Source organism: Cupressus sempervirens, chromosome 3 (assembly GCF_028749045.1).
Source record: "Cupressus sempervirens isolate cs-2001-9-10 chromosome 3, ASM2874904v1, whole genome shotgun sequence".
NCBI classification, from domain to species: Eukaryota; Viridiplantae; Streptophyta; class Pinopsida; order Cupressales; family Cupressaceae; genus Cupressus; species Cupressus sempervirens.
Window position 1 is genome coordinate 1096495103 of NC_143120.1, and position 20353 is coordinate 1096515455.

Here is a 20353-nt window from a genome sequence, read left to right on the forward strand (position 1 = left end):
TGAAACATACAAATTTAAATGAATTCACTATATATTAAACAACATGTCAAATTATAATCAAATTTGTATCTATATATCAACAAACAATATTTAAAATAGATTGCACTAACCTTTTCTATATAAGGAATATTCAAAAAGTCTTCAAATCGTGTATCCAATGATTGAATTTGGTGTTTGTTAGCTTCCAAAAGTGTTTTTCACCTTGAAATAGTGTTTGTTAGCTTGAAATAGTGTTTGCCACTTTGAAATAATGTTTGCTGTGTTGAAACCCACAATTTCTGTCGGGATAACAGAGTGCAGAATAGAACAAAAGCAGAGAATGAATGAAACGGGCCCCAAAGTTGCTTTTTGACCATTTTTAGGTGATTTCACATAGTGTGTACGCGCTATATTAGAACACATCACTCTCCACCCTCCCTACTCTCTCTCTCTCCCTACTCTCTCTCTCTCTCTTCCTACTCTCTCTCCCCTCTCCCATCCTTTACTCTTTAGATCTCTCACACACACTCCCATCCTTCCTCTCCCACTTCTTACTCTCTCTCTCTCTCTGCCACCTCCTACTCTCTCTCACACTCTCTCCCATCCCCTACTCTCTCTTACACACACTCCCATCCGCTACTCTCTCTCCCCTCTCCCATCCCCTAAACTCTCTCTTTTGTAGATACACACTCCCATCCCCCTCTCTCTCTCCCCTCTCCCATCCCTTACTCTCTAGATCGCTCACACGCACTCCCATCCCTCTCTCTCCTCCTCTCCCACTCCCTCTCCCACCACCTACTATCTCTCTCTCTCAAGATCTCTCTCTCCCTCTCTACTCTCTCTCTCTCTCCCATCCCCTACTCTTACTCTCTCTCTCTCTCTCTCTCCAATCCCCAACTCTCTCTCACACTCTCTCCCATCCCCTACTCTCTCTGACGCTCTCTCTCATCCTTTCACTCTGTCTCTCTCATCTCGTACTCTCTCTCTATCTCTCTGTCACCTCCTACTCTCTCTCACACTCTTTCCCATCCTTTCACTCTGTCTCTCCCATCTCGTACTCTCTCTTTTCCACCCCCTACTCTCTCTCACACTCTCACACTCTCTCCTATCCCCTACTCTCTCTCTTTCATAGACACACACACACACACACACTCACACTCCCATCCCCCCTCTCTCTTCTCTCCCATCCCCTACTCTCTAGATTTGTCACAGGCACTCCCATCCCTCTCTCTCCTCCTCTCCCACTCCCTCTCCCAGGTCACCTACTATTTCTCTCTCTCAAGTTCTCTCTCTCCCTCTCTACTCTCTCTCTCCCATCCCCTACTCTTACTCTCTCTCTCTCCCATTCCCAACTCTCTCTCACACTCTCTCCCATCCCCTACTCTCTCTCACACTCTCTCCCATCCTTTCACTCTGTCTCTCCCATCTCGTACTCTCTCTTTGCCACCCCCTACTCTGTCTCACACTCTCTCCTATCCCCTACTCTCTCTCTTTCATAGACACACACACACACTCACACTCCCATCCCCCCTCTCTCTTCTCTCCCATCCCCTACTCTCTAGATTTGTCACAAGCACTCCCATCCCTCTCTCTCCTCCTATCCCACTCCCTCTCCCAGGTCACCTACTATTTCTCTCTCTCAAGTTCTCTCTCTCCCTCTCTACTCTCTCTCCCATCCCCTACTCTTACTCTCTCTCTCTCTCCCATTCCCAACTCTCTCTCACACTCTCTCCCATCCCTTACTCTCTCTCACACTCTCTCCCATCCTTTCACTCTGTCTCTCCCATCTCGTACTCTCTCTTTGCCACCCCCTACTCTCTCTCACACTCTCACACTCTCTCCTATCCCCTACTCTCTCTCTTTCACAGACACACACACACACTCACACTCCCATCCCCCCTCTCTCTTCTATCCCATCCCCTACTCTCTAGATTTGTCACATGCACTCCCATCCCTCTCTCTCCTCCTCTCCCACTCCCTCTCCCAGGTCACCTACTATTTCTCTCTCTCAAGTTCTCTCTCTCCCTCTCTACTCTCTCTCTCCCATCCCCTACTCTTACTCTCTCTCTCTCTCCCATTCCCAAATCTCTCTCACACTCTCTCCCATCCCCTACTCTCTCTCACACTCTCTCCCATCCTTTCACTCTGTCTCTCCCATCCCATACTCTCTCTCTCTCTACTGCCCCCTACTCTCTCTCTTACTCTCTCCCATCCTTTCACTCTATCTCTCCCATCTCATACTCTCTCTCTCTGCCACCCCCTACTCTCTCTCACACTCTCTCCCATCCCCTACTCTCTCTCTTTCACAGACACACACACTCTTATCCCCCCACTCTCTTCTCTCCCATACCCTACTCTCTACATCTGTCACGCACACTCCCATCCCCCCTATCTCTCTCCCTTTCCCTCTCCTACCGCCTACTAGATTTCTCTCTCTCAAGTTCTCTCTCTCCCATCCCATCCCTTACTCTCACTCTCTCTCTCTCTCTCTCATCCCCTACTCTCTCTCACACTCCCATCCCCTAATCTCACTCTCTCTCTCCCATCCCATTCAAGCTCTCTCTGCCACCACCTACTCTCTCTCACACTCTCACACTCTCTCCCATCCCCTACTCTGTCTCTCTTACACACATTCCCATTCCCCCTCTCTCTCTCTCCCTCTCCCACTCCCTCTCCCCCATCCCATACTCTCTCTCTCCCCTCTCCCATCCCCTACTCTCTCTATTTCATAGACACGCACTCCCACCCCCCCTCTCTCTCCCCTCTCCCATCCCCTACTCTCTAGATTTGTCACACACATTCCCATCCCCCCGCTCTCTCCCTCTCCCACTCCCTCTTGCACCACCTACTATCTCTCTCTCTCTCAAGTACTCTCTTTCCCTCTTTACTTTCTCTCTCCCATCCCCTAATCTCACTCTCTCTCTTCCATCCCCTACTCTCTCTCATACTCTCTCTCTCTCTCTTACCCCCATCCTGTACAAGCTCTCTCTACCACCCCCTACTCTCTCAAAATCTCACACTCTCTCCCATCCCCTACTCTATCTCTCTTATACACATTCCCATTCCCCCCCCTCTCTCTCTCTCACTCCCTCTCCCATTGCCTACTCTCTCCCATCCCCAACTCTATCTCTCTTACACACTTCCATTCCCCCTCTCCCTCTCCCTCCCACTCCCTCTCCCATCGCCTACTATCTCTCTCTCTCTCTCCCTCTCTCTCCCATCCCCTACTCTCACTCTCTCTCTTTGCCACCCCTACTCTCTCTCACACTCTCTCTCATCCCCTACTTTTTCTCTTACACACACTTCCATCCCCCCTCTCTCTCCCTCTCCCACTCCCTCTACCATTGCCTAATCTCTTTCTCCTCCATCCACCCTCTCTCCCTCTCCCACTCCCTCTGCCATTGCCTTCTCTCTTTCTATCCCATCCCCTACTCTCTCTATCTCTCTCTCCCCTCTCTCATTCCCTACTCTCTCTCTTTCACACACACCCATCCCCCCTCTCTCCTCTCCCATCCTCTACTTTTTCTCTCACTCGCTCTCCCTCTCCCACTGCCTACTCTCACTCTCTCTCACTCTCTCTCTCTCTCACTCACTCTCTCCCTCTCTACTCTCTCTCTGCTACCCCCTACCCTCTCTCACATTTTCACACTCTCTCTCTTTCTCTCTTACATACATTTCCATCCCCCCTCTCTCTCTCCCTCTCCCACTCCCTCTCCCATTGCCTACTCTCTCTTCCATCCCCTACTCTCTCTCAAGCTACTCTATCTTCCCCCTCTCCCATTCCCTACTCTCTCTCTTTCAGACACATGCACTCCCATCCTCCTCTCTCTCGCTCTTCCTCCCCACTCCGTCTCCCACCACCTACTCTCTCTCTCCCCCATCCCCTACTCTCAATCTCTCTCTCCCAACTTGTACTCTCTCTCACACTTCCTCTCTCTCCCATCCCCTACTTTCAATCTCTCTCCCCCATCGCATACTCTCGCTTTGCCACCTCTACTCTCTCTCTCACACTTCCTCTCTCTTGCATCTTGTACTCTCTTTGCCACCCCTACTCTCTCACATTTCCTCTATCTCCTATCCTATACTCTCTCTGCCACCCCTACTCTTTCTCACTTCCTCTCTCCCCTCTCCCATCCCCTACTTTCTCTCTATCTCTCTCACACACACAAATAGCCATTCCCTCACCCCACCCCCCCAGCTCTCTCTTGGTTTTGATTTGCAATTTAGGTCTCAATAGTGTGTGTGCACTATAGCGTGTGTGCACTACCTTGAATTCAATAGCATTTTAATAGGGCGCATGCGCTATTCAAAGCTTTGCATTAAAACCAAGCCTAAGGCTTGGTTTTGCCTTGGAGATCCAACCCAAAGGTTTGGAGTTTATAAACAGGTCTGAGACGTGTTTTCCAGCAAACATACAAAAAATGATTGATTTTTCTTGTGTGCTCCCCTTCAAGATTCTTCGTGGTTGGGTATCGATAAGATCAGGTTACATAACATTATAGGTCTCTGTGTTAGCTATCTAACCATATAATTTATTTTTAATTTGAACTATTTTAATTCTTTCATCTATAATTTCTTTTGAATGTATGTTCATTTTTTGTCAAAAACCACCATGTACTAATTGGGCTATAGATTTTAGCTCATTCATCGAATTTTGTAACAACTTAGTTTTTTAGAAACTAGACTCCATTATACACACTTTGAAAAAAAGAAGTTTTGATTTTAGATTAGTTTTCAATCATTTCTAGGGGGAGCACATAGATATTTCATATTTTTGGGATGGGTCTAATTTAAAAATTCATTAAAAAAAAGACACACATTATAAAATTACCCGAAAAATCTGGGATAAACTACATAGTGTTAGGTAACTTTTGACTAGAGTGATTAAAGAATTTCAAAAAAAAAGTTAAAATTTTAGGGGGGCCACACTTTGTACTATGTTATGTTTTTTTGTAATAAACAGTACCACTTTCTGTGGCCTCCTTTTTTGAGGACCTAAAACTAAATCATTTTGAAAAAAAATTAGTAGTTTAGAAACTAGATTCAAAGGACTACGACTTTTGTTTTTGTCATATCTTAAAATTTCGAGCATAACTATCTTCAAATTCTTGTTGAAGTCCATAATTTGCTGATTTCAGGAAAAAGGTGTCCACTTATACCCCCCTTTTGGCACCACAACTTTGTGCACTTACCCTTTGAAGTGTATGTGATATTGTGCAGTCATCAAATGAATCTAATAGCTGCCCGATATGAGCCATAAAATATGATAACCACCAATCATGCAATGTCTTAGTGAGGCAAGCATTGATAATAACCATTGAATCACCCTCAACATGCACCTTCATATAGCCACCCTGCTTTGCTCATGCTAATCCAGCTAACAATGCTTGTGCCTCAACAACATTATTCATACCCGGAGGGATGGGACTAGCCTTAATTGCCTTTAGTTTCCCTTCATGATCCCTTATACATACTCTAATCTTGGATTTTCACAGGTTTCCACGTGAGGAGCCTTCAAAGTTAATTTTATAGAATCCCTGAGTAGGTGGATCCCATTTGACTGAAGCTCTATAAATGACCTTTTGTGTCCCATACTTAGGGATTGTTATCATTCAAATATTAATGCCTTTCCATCGTCTCAAAACTCTCCCATCCCAACAGAAAGAATAGTGATTGCTTATGTTGCTAATCAAATGTGCATTCACAGACTCCACAATATTATCCTCAAGACGTATTAAAACGTGAGTTAAAGAAGAAATCTTGTGCCTAAAAATGTGTTTGCTTCTCTCCCACCATATTGCGTAAACCACCACTATAGGAGTGCATTTCCATATACAATGAAATAAGGATTTTGAAAATAAAAGAGGCCATGATTGGAACAAATCCCATATATTATTTGGAAGAGGCATAACATAATCTATTTTTGAGAGAACAAATTGTCAGCATTTTTTAGTGAATGGACAATTCAAAAGTAAAAGATCTTTTGTCTCAAATTCTTCTTGGCATAACACACAATTAAAAGGTTGTGTTATACTTGGATTATTTAGCATATCACTTGTCAAAATACATTTTCTTAAAGCCAACCAAGCAAAGCAACCAGCTTTTGGTAGAACTGCATTATTCCAGCAAAATGAAAATGCTCTACAAATTGGCCTTTTTTTGTTTATACCTTGAAGAGCTAAGTAACCTACCTTGTTGGAGCCCAAATAAGTGAATCCTTCGTATTCGATGAGAAGACTTCCCACCCTAAGAATATTTGTTTCAATGAATGCCTTTTTGGTTCATCAAGGGGCAACTCAGCTAGATCCTTCCATATAACTCTGCCTGTGAAGATTTCTACTGCATCTACATAGTGAATGAGCATATTACCCCATATGTTCCTGGATATATTGATTATGCCCTGTAGAAATGGTGTATGAGCTAAAGGTGAATTTCCATTCCAAGAATCAAACCCAAACAATACTTTGACACCATTGTGAACTTTCCATGTAATATAATCTGAAACTAAATCTCGAGATGACATCACAAAATTCCATATTGTAGAACCAATAGGGGGATTAAGAGCTGTAAAAACACATGAAGGATCTCCATTATCTAAATATTTTTGCTACATGATTTGACACCACTTACTTTCTAGTTTATTATACATTTTCCACACTAGTTTACCCCCAAATGCAATGTTCCTTTTGCTCAAATCATGAAGTCCTACACCCCCATTAGCCTTGAAACTTGTCATTTCTTGCAGAGACATAAAGGGAATCTTTTTATCTCCTGAAAGATTACTATTCCAAAGAAAATCTCTAATTAATTTTTCAATTTGACGTATCATAGTGGCTGGGGCTTTAGAATAGCCAAATAATAATTTGGAATTGTTGTTAAAACCATTTTGATCAATAATATTCTACCAAATAATGACAACCACCTTGCTTTCCAAGTTGAAAGTTTACCCTTAATTCTATCAATAACAACTTACCAGTAAGTTGATTTGTTTGCCCCCACAAAGAAGGGAATGCCCAAATATGTGGATGGTAATTGGACCACTAGAAAACCCAAAATGTATGCAATTCTATTACCAAGAGACAAATTTATGTGAAGCAAATAGATTTTGGATTTTTGTGCATTCACGTATTGACCAGATGTTGATGTGTACATATTTAGGATCATTTTGATAAGTTGTGCCTCTTGAATAGTAGCCTTTCCAAATAATGTGTCCTCAGCAAATAAAGAGTGAGTCACTAAAATGTTGGTCCCTTCAATTTGAGCTCCATGCCACAATCCGTTCTCCTGATATTTCTTTACAGTTCTACTGAGAGCCTCTACCATGATGACAAAGAGGACGGGTGACAGAGGGTCCCCTTGTCTAACCCACCTTGAAGAAGGGAAAAAACCAGCAGTAACCCCATTAATGATAACCAAGAACCAAGCTCCCGATATACATGCCTTAACCAATCTACACCACTTTTTAGGAAAGCCAAATTTTATCAAAACTTTAAATAAAAAATCCTAATTTATTCTATTATAAGATTTCATCATGTCCAACTTTATAACAAGATGTGTAGATTGGCTAATGTTAATGGAGTGCAAAACCTCATGTGCAACTAACGCACCATCCATTGTGTCTCTCCCTGGTACAAAGCCATCTTGTTTAGATGGAACAATAATAGGTGTTAACTATTGCAATCTAAGATATATTTCTTAAATAAATATTTTGTAAATTGTACTGTAAAGTGAGATTGGATAGAAATCTGCAAAGGTTTGAGGATCCTTGACCTTAGGAATAAGTGCAATATTGGTGGTATTAAAATTATTCAGCATTGTGTTACCTTTCCTAGACTCTTCCAATGCTAGAGTAAATCACGTGAAAGAACATCCCAACATTTCTAATAAAAAAGAGTTGTAATCCCATCTAGACTTGGAGCCTTATCCAGTAGGAATGAAAAAACCACTTGTTTTAACTCGTCTATTGTGAAGGGAGCCATAAGATTTTCACTGTCTTGATCAACTACCAAGTGTGGAATGCTATATGGTAGCTCATCCATATATGACTGGTTTGGAGTGGAAGGTGACAAGGGGATCCAATAATATTATATAAAACTTGACACCCTCAGATTGAATACAAATTGGATTTGAGATTAGAGGTAAAATCTTAATAGTGCATCATGATTCATATAAATGGTATATAAATTTAATAGGTGTGAGTTTAAAAATATATATCTTATTACACAATCTATAACCAATTTATATTTCATGTATAAAGGTTTATTAATAAATATAAAATATATATATTAACAATAATATAATAACACATATATATAAGATTGTATATTTATAGATATTCATATAATATTATAAAAATTATTATTCAAATTGATACAATGTGAGTTTGATGTAATACAATATAAAGACAATATATAATAATTTAATGTTATTCAAAAAAAGTGTAATCTTATGTCTGTAGCTATTTTAAATGTATTTTTGACTATAATGATAACCATAGTTCTATATGTAGCACTAATGTTTATATCAATCATAAACCAATACCAAACAGTAACAACAATTCTAATAGTAACATTTACTATATCTATAATCTTAATGAAAACCCTAACTATCATCATTACACCAACTTTGTCAGTAATCATATCCCCAACCTTGATATGTAATTTTCGCCCAAAAAATGGGCTAAGACCATAAATGTCCAATTGTAATAATAACCCTAATCATAAATGTTAAACCATAACTCTAGATAGTAAACCCTAATGTAATGGTAAATAATAAACCCTAATCCAAAATATTGAAACCTAATTGTAGTCCTAATCATAGAAATTGAAATTAACAAATCATTACCCTAAATGGTAAATAGCAATTGGTATCTAATTTTCACCTTGCACGCTCAATCAAGATGTATGCTACAAGAGAAAAACTATGCTACATGAAGTTGTAAGAATGAAAATATAAGTAATGACCATTGTCATCAAGAAACCTGAACTTATATGTTGTTGCATGAAGTGTGTAGTTTTAGTAGTTTTCACATTTGTATTATTACAACCACTTTGCACACATGGTACAAACTTTTATGGACACACAAATCATACTCAAATGACATTTTCATGAAGAAATGGAAGAGTTGTGTCAATTTTAGTTCCAACAACTTGCCCAAAAAAAAAAATCAGAACTTGCAGCAAAAATAAAAATTTGGTATAGCTACATATGGACTCGTATGACCTTATAAATTGGTGAGAGTACAAAATTGATTTATGAACAAACTTATTCTTACTAGAAAAAATTATTTTGATGTTTAAGGGCCATATTATTCATTTCTAAAAGTTGTCCTATTCTTTTTTTGTAAGTTGACCTATTATTATTTTTTGTGAGATTTCGCCACTCTTGCAACATGAAGATTGCAAATGCTTTGCAATTGCATTAAACATTTGATATGTAATGCATGGTATGAAATATCAAAATCTACATGAAGGTAAATGCTACTACATGAATGAGGTTTTAACAATCCTATTTGGAAATGCATACCTAGGTCAGCCCCATGAAGGAGATGATATAGCAATATACAGTTAGTTCTCACTAGAGGTAAAATGTCAATGGAGAATGAGAATATAAGTTATCTTACACAAGAAGAATCCTAAGTCTTGAGGTTTGAATGTAAAAAGGGAAAACTCTGCACACAACTACCATCAATAGTTTCATTGTTGTAAAAATTATGAATGCCCATATTTTAAGAGTTCTTATACATCATTATTGTAATTTAATAATTATTAATTGGTTGATATTGTAAATTAGTTTTAAAATTATTTAAAAAATTAAAAAGGAGAGAAAATAATATAACATTAATTAGAGTGGATAAGATGCATTAGTGCATTGTAGGACTTCTTCTGAAGAAGTTAAATTAATGTAATGACAAGAGGAGAGAATATGGGGAGGATGGAGAAGACTTAGAGTTGAATTTGACTTTTCTCTAGAGTTTGGAAGGCATTTATAACTAGTTGGAACATTTTTTTGGGCAGTTTTGGTGATTCATATGGTTGTTTATGACTTGGAGAAACTTTTTCATGCATGTGGCTTCATTTTTAATGGGTAAAGTGGCCTATTTAGGGTTATTTTCCTAAATTCAATCTTGGTTAGTTGAAGAGTTGTATTTAGTGGGTTTTTCAGTCACTTTGTGAATAGTTCATGATTTTGGTAAAGAAGACACCCAAGGCTCATTTGGTTGCTAAAATTGAAAGGGAATCAGTGTTGTTAATTCTTAAAATATCTAATTCACAGTTTGGATGTGTTAAACCATAAATACAATTTTAATAAATTTGGATTTGGTATTCTCATTTACCCCCAAATAGTGGAATTCAATCTTCCACCTCAACAAGTGGAATTGGAAAAATTCTAATTCCATAAAAATAAGCATTGAAAAAATAAATAAGATTTAAGTTCTTTTGAAGTTCGCAATCTTTTGGTTTTCATTTTTGGCAAATTCTGATGATTACTATTGTACTATGTTCTTGTAATTATTTTTCTCAATTTTGTATTTGTATAGCCTAGTTCCATCTTTTCCAATTATTTTGGCTCTTTCTATTCCAAAATGAAGGCAATTGTATAGTTTTTCACTTGATTCAAATTGATTATGTCCTCCTACATTGTGTGATTGCCTTTTCAATAGAATTTTGGGCAAATGATTAAATCAAACTATGTGCATTACTTTATGTAGTTTTCCTTTAAAGATTTTTTCATATATTTGTAGCATATTGTAGTATATCAAAATGTCCAAGAGCATTGCTCATGATTTTTCATATTTTTGTTCAATTACTCATTAGACTATTTTCATCCTATTTGATTTGATTTTTTTACTGCTTATTAATCATTTTCCATTTTTCATTGATTCAAACCTTGTTTATTTATTTAGGTAAAAGAATCTTGCAGAATTATGAAAATGATTGCATTCTTTGGATTTGAATGCCTATCTTGTCAAACTTGAATAACCCCATAATTCCATTACAAGGATTGCCTGGTATAACAAATTTGTGAATATAACAAATAACATGACAATCCTTGATGAGTTGCTACCACTATCTATTGAGATGGAAAAAAGGAATTGCAAGGGCACATAGAATTTCACAAACCCTAGTGTTTTGAGTCATAATGAGATTTTGAAGATGTACAGAGTTTATATTTTTCCTACTTTCAAGTGGAAAACTTCACTTTTGAATATTTCATGTTGTGCACATTTTGTTCATGTTAAAAAATATAAAATAAGCTTATATAAGTGGTATTTCACTTCTACTAATATGCAACCAAATGTAAGAAATGTATCTTCTCATTATGAATTCTAGGTGATTAAAATGGTCACAACTATATTCCAAAAACTGTAATCTAGATTTGAAATTCCAAAATTGCTTAAATTGTAGATTAGGGCAATTCTAGCCTCACTAATTTTGGCTACCAAATAGACCCTTAGTAATTTTTGTTCAATCCTAGTTCCTCATTGTTTTGATTATTGTAGCTTACTTGTTGCATATATAGTTGTATATATTGAAGGTCATTAATTTTGTATTCTAGACCTTCACATACATTTCAAGGATAGTATATTTAGTACATTATTGATAGAAAATATTAATCAAAGCTTATTTTTCTTTTCATTTATATCTCATATAAGTACGTTCTATGTAGTTTTTAAGTGTGTTGTTGCAAGTTATAGATACAGGCCTTTCTGTGAAATATTTATGCATGAACTTGAACTTGTGAAGGACATGAAGCTATGATTAGTATCATTTCTAAATCCATGCGAGGGTTATCCAAATAATTGCTAGTTTTTGCAACTTTAAGTTTTAGCGTATCACCCCCAGTAGCAATCAAATAGCAGTTCAAGTTTATTTCTTACCCTTTCCCTTCAAAAACTTTAGTTTTAGGTGATACTAAAGGAACTAGGCCTTCTCCAAAGGTTTATTTCAATTATAGGTCACCCACAACCTTGAAATAGGCCAATTTTCTCTAGATTATGTCTAGCTTTATAAAGATTAACATAAGGTGCAAATCTAAGAGATAATAGTTTTTGGCACACCTGGTGGAACCAGATTGAGAGTTTTTTCAATCTTTTCCAAACTTATGATACTAGTATTTGGTGTGTGTAGTAGTATGTTATTCCTTTGGAGGCAAGAAAGTTACCCTGTGATTCTAGAGAAAATATTCACTAGTTTCAAGCATATTTAGTTGTCAGTAAAAAGTAAAGTTTTTTTTCTCATTTTAAATACTTTCATGACCTTGTGGTTTATATGATAATTTCTTGTCTTTATTTTTGATTCATGATAATATGCCTTATCATTCTCCATTTCATGAAAGTCCTTTTTTTATACCTCCTGACCAACCCCATCAATAAGCTACATGTACTCACCACCCACCGACCCCTGCTGAAATTTCATGATAGCATACTTCTTAATAGCCACAAAAGCATTCACAAAAATTTTCCCAATACGTTTCAAAAATGACCTTAGGTGATATTCTACAAAATTTCCAATAGCATCTAAGAGTTGTAGAAAAGAGCAAGAGTATAGCATATAAAAGGATAAACTTTATTATGAAGTCCATGTTCATCAGTAAGAGGTGAAGCCCCAAAGATGTGCACATGACTTGCTTGCCACTCAAGTTGTGGTTAAGGAGGAGCATATAAAGATGTTGGTAGCATGAGTACAAGAACTAGAGGCTCAATTATATTCTTGTATCCCAAGTTAGCATGCAATACAAGAGGTTTCCAAGCCTCAAATTCCAAGTTTTCAATTTTTCTAAACTTTCAATAAATTTTCAAAGATCAAGATTGAGCATAATCAGAAGAATCAATTATTATACTCTTACAATATAGTTGAACCTAAACTCAAGGACATAAATTTATCATGGTGACCTTTATGGACCATGTAACCTATTTTATTAGATGTGAAATCTTTTCAAGGTTACTCCATGTGAGCCAATTCAAGATTCTAGAGTTGGAGAAGAGTTTGATATTAATTCAAAGTTGGTAGAGCAAGTAATAGAGGTCTAAGAAAAAAAATATCTAAATCAAGAGGAATCAAACATGTTTGATGAGCTACCTACATATTTTGAGCATAATTTCATGTAGGAGATAATAATGAGCAAGAAGAAAGGGTCTTAATTTTCTTTGAAGAATTACCTCCTTTGTAGCATGATGAGGAAGATGTGATTCCAATCACATTAACACAACAACAAAATGTTAATGAGATGCAAGTTGACCAAGGCCTGGAAGACTGTTTTGACAATATTATAAAGGTTTTATGTGAAATCCTTGCTATTGAAAATTTAGAGTATATGTCTACCAAAGAAGACTTTATTTTAGAAAGAATGTTTCCTAATGATTATGAACCTGAACACAAGTTGAAGCCATTTCTCTCAAACATTCATTTGGATGATAGCTATAATAAGCTTCCAGATGTCTTAACAAAGGACGAAGATTCCCTGACCATGGAAGAAGATTTGACATGGTTATCAATCATGCAAGGAACCCATAATGAATTAGAAATAAATAAGAAAAAACACTATAGTTACCACCAAAGTGGGCTCTAACTTTCTACTTTCAAGAGGTTGCCTAATCAGGTATTTTTCCCAATTCATTCCAAATGAGAAGGCATCATTCATAACAATACTTAAACATGAAGATGCTAATGTAGAAGATGAAATCAAGGATATTGATTTAGTCTAATATGTTGATATTTTCAATTAGTAATATGAAGTAAGTCACAACATTTTTATTCCTTGGGAGATGCAACATAAAATGGTTGAATATTTATCATTTCTCCATACTTTATTATCTTCCTTTAAGCATGTTTGTCATTGCAATTAGAGGAAGAAAGGTAGTTACTTCATCTAATCAATGAATGGATTTGTTTAGCATATTTTTTTATGGTTAGGTTAGGGTAGGTTAGTTTTCAAGGCTTTCATAAGTGTTGTTGAGCATAGTTAGTTTATTTTCAGTTGTAGTTTTTTTGGTTTGCAATAAGGTTTCCAAGTTCAAAGACCTCAACGAGTTATAAAGAAGATTTTTAACTACTATAAATATGAGAAGAGTCAAGTTTTGAAGTTTCCCTGATGTCTACAAACAAAGTATCATCCTTTTTTGATGGTCATACATGCATCTATGATCTATAGTGATGAATGATTTCTCTTGAAAACCAAAAACCATATACATATACAAAATCATAAAGGAATGGTTATCCTTCATCTATAGCCAAGTTTCCAATTTTATTCATGATTGTATATTTGAATCTATGCCTAATGGCCTATTTTAAGCTATTGATCATATGTTGAGCTAGTAAACACCCATCAGATGTCACCAGAATGCTACCTAAATTTCACCCTAAAAACTTAATCATGTTGATATGCTATAGGAGATAAATTATGGTACAAACCATTGCACCAAAACCCTGAGCTACTAGTGAAGGCCACCCACCAAGATCATAACATCCCACCATGCTCCACAGTCTAGACTTTGGGTTGGATGTGTGCCCATATGGTGCGCCCTCCCTTGGTAATATGAGCCCGGGACAAACAATGCAATGCCAACATTGCCACCCACTCTAAGACTCAGACCTAGGTGGAGGCTCTGATACCACATGGTATGAACCATTGCACCAAAACCCCAAGGTGCTAGTGAAGGCCACCCACCAAGAGTTCAAATTATTCTTCAAGAATTTGTAAGCATGAAAATATAAGAAACAACCATTGTCATCGAGAAATATGAAGTTATATGTTGTTGCATGAATTGTGCAGTTTTACTAGTTTTTTGATTTTTTATTATTATAACCACTTCTCATGCAAGCATCTCAATTATTGCCAACTACTAATTTCAAGGAGTATGACTTGGTGGAACAAATGTGAATACTCCTACTAAGATTTCTTTTTGGGAATCACTTCAAACTTCACCTACCTACCATGAATTTTTGCAAAAGGCTTTATATGCTCTTCATGTTCCTCTACCTAATACATATACTATTAAAAAAAATTGGATTGTATGTCTACTATTTCATATGTTCATCTTATTGTCTTTACCAAAGATGATCGTTCACCTTCATAAATTTAGAATAGGAGCGATGAGCTCTTATGGTAGTTGTTGTTAGAAATAAGGAATAATGGGGGTGAATCAGTATTACACAATAACTTTTTTTCCTAACTATGGATATCAATTACAAAACTTAAACATGTAGAAATGAGTAAAGTGAAAATTAGTAAAAACATATAACATAAGAAACTCATAATACCATATTTTGTCAACTAGGGAAACCTAGCCAAGAGAAAACCCTAGTGGGAATGGTACCCATAAAATGATCCACTAATCAAAAGTATATTGTAAAATATATTGACCTTGTTAGAAGTCTATCACATGCATATAGAGTATATGTCCTTGTTAGAGGACTAGGCCTTGTTAGAAGCCTTAACCCTTTTAGGAGTTATAAGTAGAGTACAGAGTTGAGCTCACTACTCACACATATACAAATTTACAAGCAGTATTTAAGTGAATGCAAAAACCTTGACTATTTTAATATCTTTGATATATGCTCAATCCCTTATAGTTCCTTGCCTCAAAATATTCATACAACTACTCTTCTCTTCTATAACCATCAAATTCACATTTATAGAATAGCAACAAAGAGTGCATAAGTTAATTATATCATTACAATACAATTGCATACTTCACTAAACAAGAGTTTCTCTCTTTATACCAAAATTTTTAAACTAATGGCCTTGACCTTCTACACATATTATCAAAACTCAAAATTAAGATTTTTCATGTAAGGTTAACAGCTAAGATGTCATCCCTACCTTGTCAAGTTCTAGATTTGACAAGTCAAATCAATTCCTTGACCAAATTACCAATACTTTGTTAACTACTATGTTCCTGTGATGTCAAACCTGTCTCTAGAAAATCTATCCAAAGCATATACAAATGTTATCATAGTGTTTAGAGGACTTTAAAAAAATTATATGGTGCCCAAACTAAATTCCTCTAAGATCACAAACTTATATATGTTCTTTGTGAATCTCACCAAACTAAGTAGTTTGACTATGCATTATATTGATACAACTATTACTTCTTACTTAGACAATTTTCTAAGTTACATAATACCAAACTAAACTCTTAACATCAATTTCCTTCATACATCATTATGTTTTCGTAAATGACAACACCTATCAACTTACCTTAACCAAATTGCCAACAAATGTGTCTATTAATAGGAACACCATTCTATGTAGTTTAATTGATAATGGTTCTAGATTGATTGTATGTAGCATGGACATGTTAAAATCTACACAAGTTGGTCTTTCCACTATTCAACCTAATCACATTCCTATTCTTAGATTTGATAACATTTCTAAACACACTTTGGGCATTATTGTATTACTCATTAAGGTTGATCATGTCATCTTGGATGACCTTATGCATGTTATGCTTGGATTGTTGAATTATAACCTTCTTTTAGGAAGACCTTGGCTGCATTATATGCATGTCATTCCTTCTACCCTTCATCAGATGGTTCATTTTGTTCAAAAAAATTCTAATCTTATGTCTATAGATTTATTTTTTATCGGTAAATGGTCGAAGCCTAGATTAACTATTATTATTTATTAGAATTATTATTATTATATGTTAAGTGAATTTGAACCCAAGACCTCCCACATGAGAGGCTCGCAAGTTACTGTTGCATTGCAGGCTTTTGCCTATGTCTATAGATATTTTAAATGTATATGTGAATATAATGATAAACCTAGTTCTATATGTAGCACTAATTTTTATATTAATCATAAACCAATACCAAACAATAACAATAATTCTAATAGTAACATTTACTATATCTATAATCTTAATGAAAACCCTAACTATCATCATTACACCAACTTTGTCAATAATCATATCCCCACCCTTGATATGTAATTTTCACCCAAAAAAAGGGCTAAGACCATAAATGCCCAATTGTAATAATAATCCTAATCATAAATATTAAACCATAAAACCCTAAATAGTAAACCCTAATGTAGTGGTAAATAATAAACCATAATCCAAAATATTGAAACCTAATTGTACTCCTAATCATAGAAATTAAAATTAATAAACCATTATCCTAAATGGTAAATAGTAATTGTTACCTAATTTTCACCCTGCAAGATCAATTAGGGTGTATGCTACAAGAGAAAAACTATGCTATAGGAAGTTGTAAGAATGAAAATATAAGTAATGACCATTATCATAAAGAAATCTAAAGTTATATGTTGTTCCATGAAGTGTGCAGTTTTACTAGTTTTCATAGTTGTATTATTACAACCACTTTACATACATGGTAGTACAGACTTTTATGAACACACAAATTATACTCAAATGAAAGATATTTTAATTTTATCTCATTTAAATCAAGTTTGACATTTTCATGAGGAAATGGAAGAGTTATGTCAATTTTAGTGACAATGAGTTTCTTAAAAAATAATTTCAAAACTTGCAGCAAAAATAAAAATTTGGTATGGTTACATATGGACTCGTATGACCCTATAAATTGGTGAGAGTAAAATATTTATTTACAAACAAACTTTTTTTTACAAGAAAATTTTATTTTGATGTTTAAGGGTCATATTATTCATTTCTAAAAGTTGTCCTTTTATTTTTTTGTAAGTTGTCCTATTATTATTTTTTGTGAGATTTCACCACTATTGCAACAAGAAGATTGCAAATACTCTGTGATTGCATTAAAATTTTGATATGTGATGCATGGTATGAAATATAAAAATCTATATGAAAGTAAATTCTACTACATAAATGAGGTTTTAATATTCCTGTTTAGAAATGCATACCCAAGTCAACCCCATGAAGGCTCAGATGCTATAACAATACACAATTCGTTATCACTAAAGGGAAAACACTAATGGAGAATGAGAATACAAGCTATCTTACACAGGAACAATCCTAAGTCTTAATGTTTGAATGTAAAAAATACAAACTCTGGCACACAACTACTGTCAATAGTTTCATTGTTTTATATTAAGGCAAAAATAGGTTTTATGGGGACTAAAGCCCTTTAACAAAAGCTAAATATCAACAATAAACACCACCAGGTTTTACAAGGACCTAAAACCTAAAGTTAACCAAAAAAACACAAAAAAAAACTAGGTTTTACAAGGACCTAAAATTGCAAAAGTAATCCAAGCATAAACACACCTAGGTTTTACAAGGAGCTAGAGCCTAAAGTTTAAACAAAAAGCTGAAAATAAAAATAGAACCAACAAAATAGCACAAACCAGCAACCAGTACACCAACACCTATAGCAACTATTTTGTGATCTTCTCAACACCCTTACCTTCCTCTGCAATACTCGTAGACTTAGGAACATCGGGCACCTCAATAATATTTTTCCTCATACTCTACCTAGTTCTCTTACTTGGTCCTCCTACACTCTCCACACCAACAGTATCTAGAGACAATCTCCTCATTGCTTTTCTTGACCAAATTGGTTGTCGCAGCACATAAACTAAAAGTAACTAGCTCCATCCTCTACCCACTATCCTTGATTAATTGATAGATTTCCAACTCATACTCATTAATTTTGTTAGGAATGTTACCAACTTGGTTTTCTAGATGGGCTCTCATAGCACATTCATGATCCAGCTCTTTCTAAATATCCTTGACTTTTTTCTTAAGCACCATTATCTCATTATATAGCCAAGAATCACCTTGACAAGATGCCTCGACTTTGAACTTAGTAGTGTAAAGGAAAGATAACTTTTCCTAATGAGACTCATCATTACACCCATCATCAACCCTATTCATAGAGTCAATAGTGGTATCCTTATTCTCCTTTATATTGACCTAGAGCTCAGTGTTTGCCTCCTGCTTCTCATTAGGCTTGTCTTTATTCTCCTCGCTTAGGAAGAGTTCTTTCATGACAAGGACTTTACCTTCATTATTCTTTTCGATATCCATGTCCATTTTCTCCTCACTAGAATTCCTTTTAGATGGAGAAGGGTGATCACTATGTTTCCCCTCTTCATCCTCTAAAGCTTTTGACCCTGCATTAGACTCAGTTTTCCTATCTTTATTATCCTCCACATAATCCTTGCTGATAAACATGCCTCTACTCCTAAAGTAACCATCCAAGTTTGAACTGAGGTCCCTCATTTTCGTTTTAGCATCATCTTCAGTAGAATTTTCAAAATCTGTAACTTCCTCCACATTTTTCTTTTTAACCTCCCTTTTATTTCCTTTTTTGGTACTCTTGTTGTCACTAGTACCTTCCTCACTTTTAACCTTAAATTTCTTTAAATAAGGTTCAGTAACAGTCACTTTCCACTTTTTCTCCACAACCAAAGAGAGTTTAACATCCTTATTTTTATAGTAATTCTCAATATGTAAAATTAAACCCTTATGGAGTACAGGACATGATTCTTTCCTATGGGCTTGGAGACTTTTAATCAAAGATTATTTCAAATAAAATGGGAAAGAGACTCTATCTTTATACCTAAAATGATTTAATAACACCAAATGAAACTTGTGGACCCTCTTAGATCTACTATCAAGGATGAAATACTCATGAATGCACGATAAAACATCCCTCCAAATAACCTTAATCTGACTCAAGTTGTAGAAATCATCACTCTTCTCCAACCTTTTCTCCTCTTCATCACTTTTTGGGAATTTCTTGAAGGTGACATTTGAAATATTGGTCTCCTTGTTGAATTTAAGTTCCTCCATTGGAAGACCCGTAATCTCTGCAATAAATTCCTCAGATAGTTTTGCAATAACCCCATGCAATATAACCCTATCTTCCATTCAATTTTTGAAAAAATACTCTATAATGTGGGGCTTATACCCATGAATTTTCTCAATATACGTTGTTACTTTCCTTTTTACAATATATCCCACATAGTCGAATTCACCTTCCATTCCTTGCAATTATTCAACTCTTGCTTTCTTGGTTCCCCTCCCATCTCATATTTGGCTTTGAACCTATAACTACTTTGAGAAGCGATAATCAGCAAGAAAAGTAAAGTGTATTTGATTTCTAAGAAACTTTTAACCCTGTATACATACCAAGTATAATCCATAATTGCACAAAGGTACCTTCTTGGGATATGTAGATAATCCTCCATAAACCCATCACTTCCCCTCATAAATTCCTAAATCTTGAGTGATCTTTCCTTCGATAGCATGTGTCTTTTTGTAATTAAAAATTTTTGTCAGCTCAACTTCCTTGCTTAGGTCATCTTGCCATCTCAACTTTGTTTCCCTATAGACCACTTGATTCATGGTCTACTCAATAGCTTTGTTGTCCTCACACACAAAAATGAGAAATGAAAACATTCTCAAATTATGCCATAATGTCTTTTA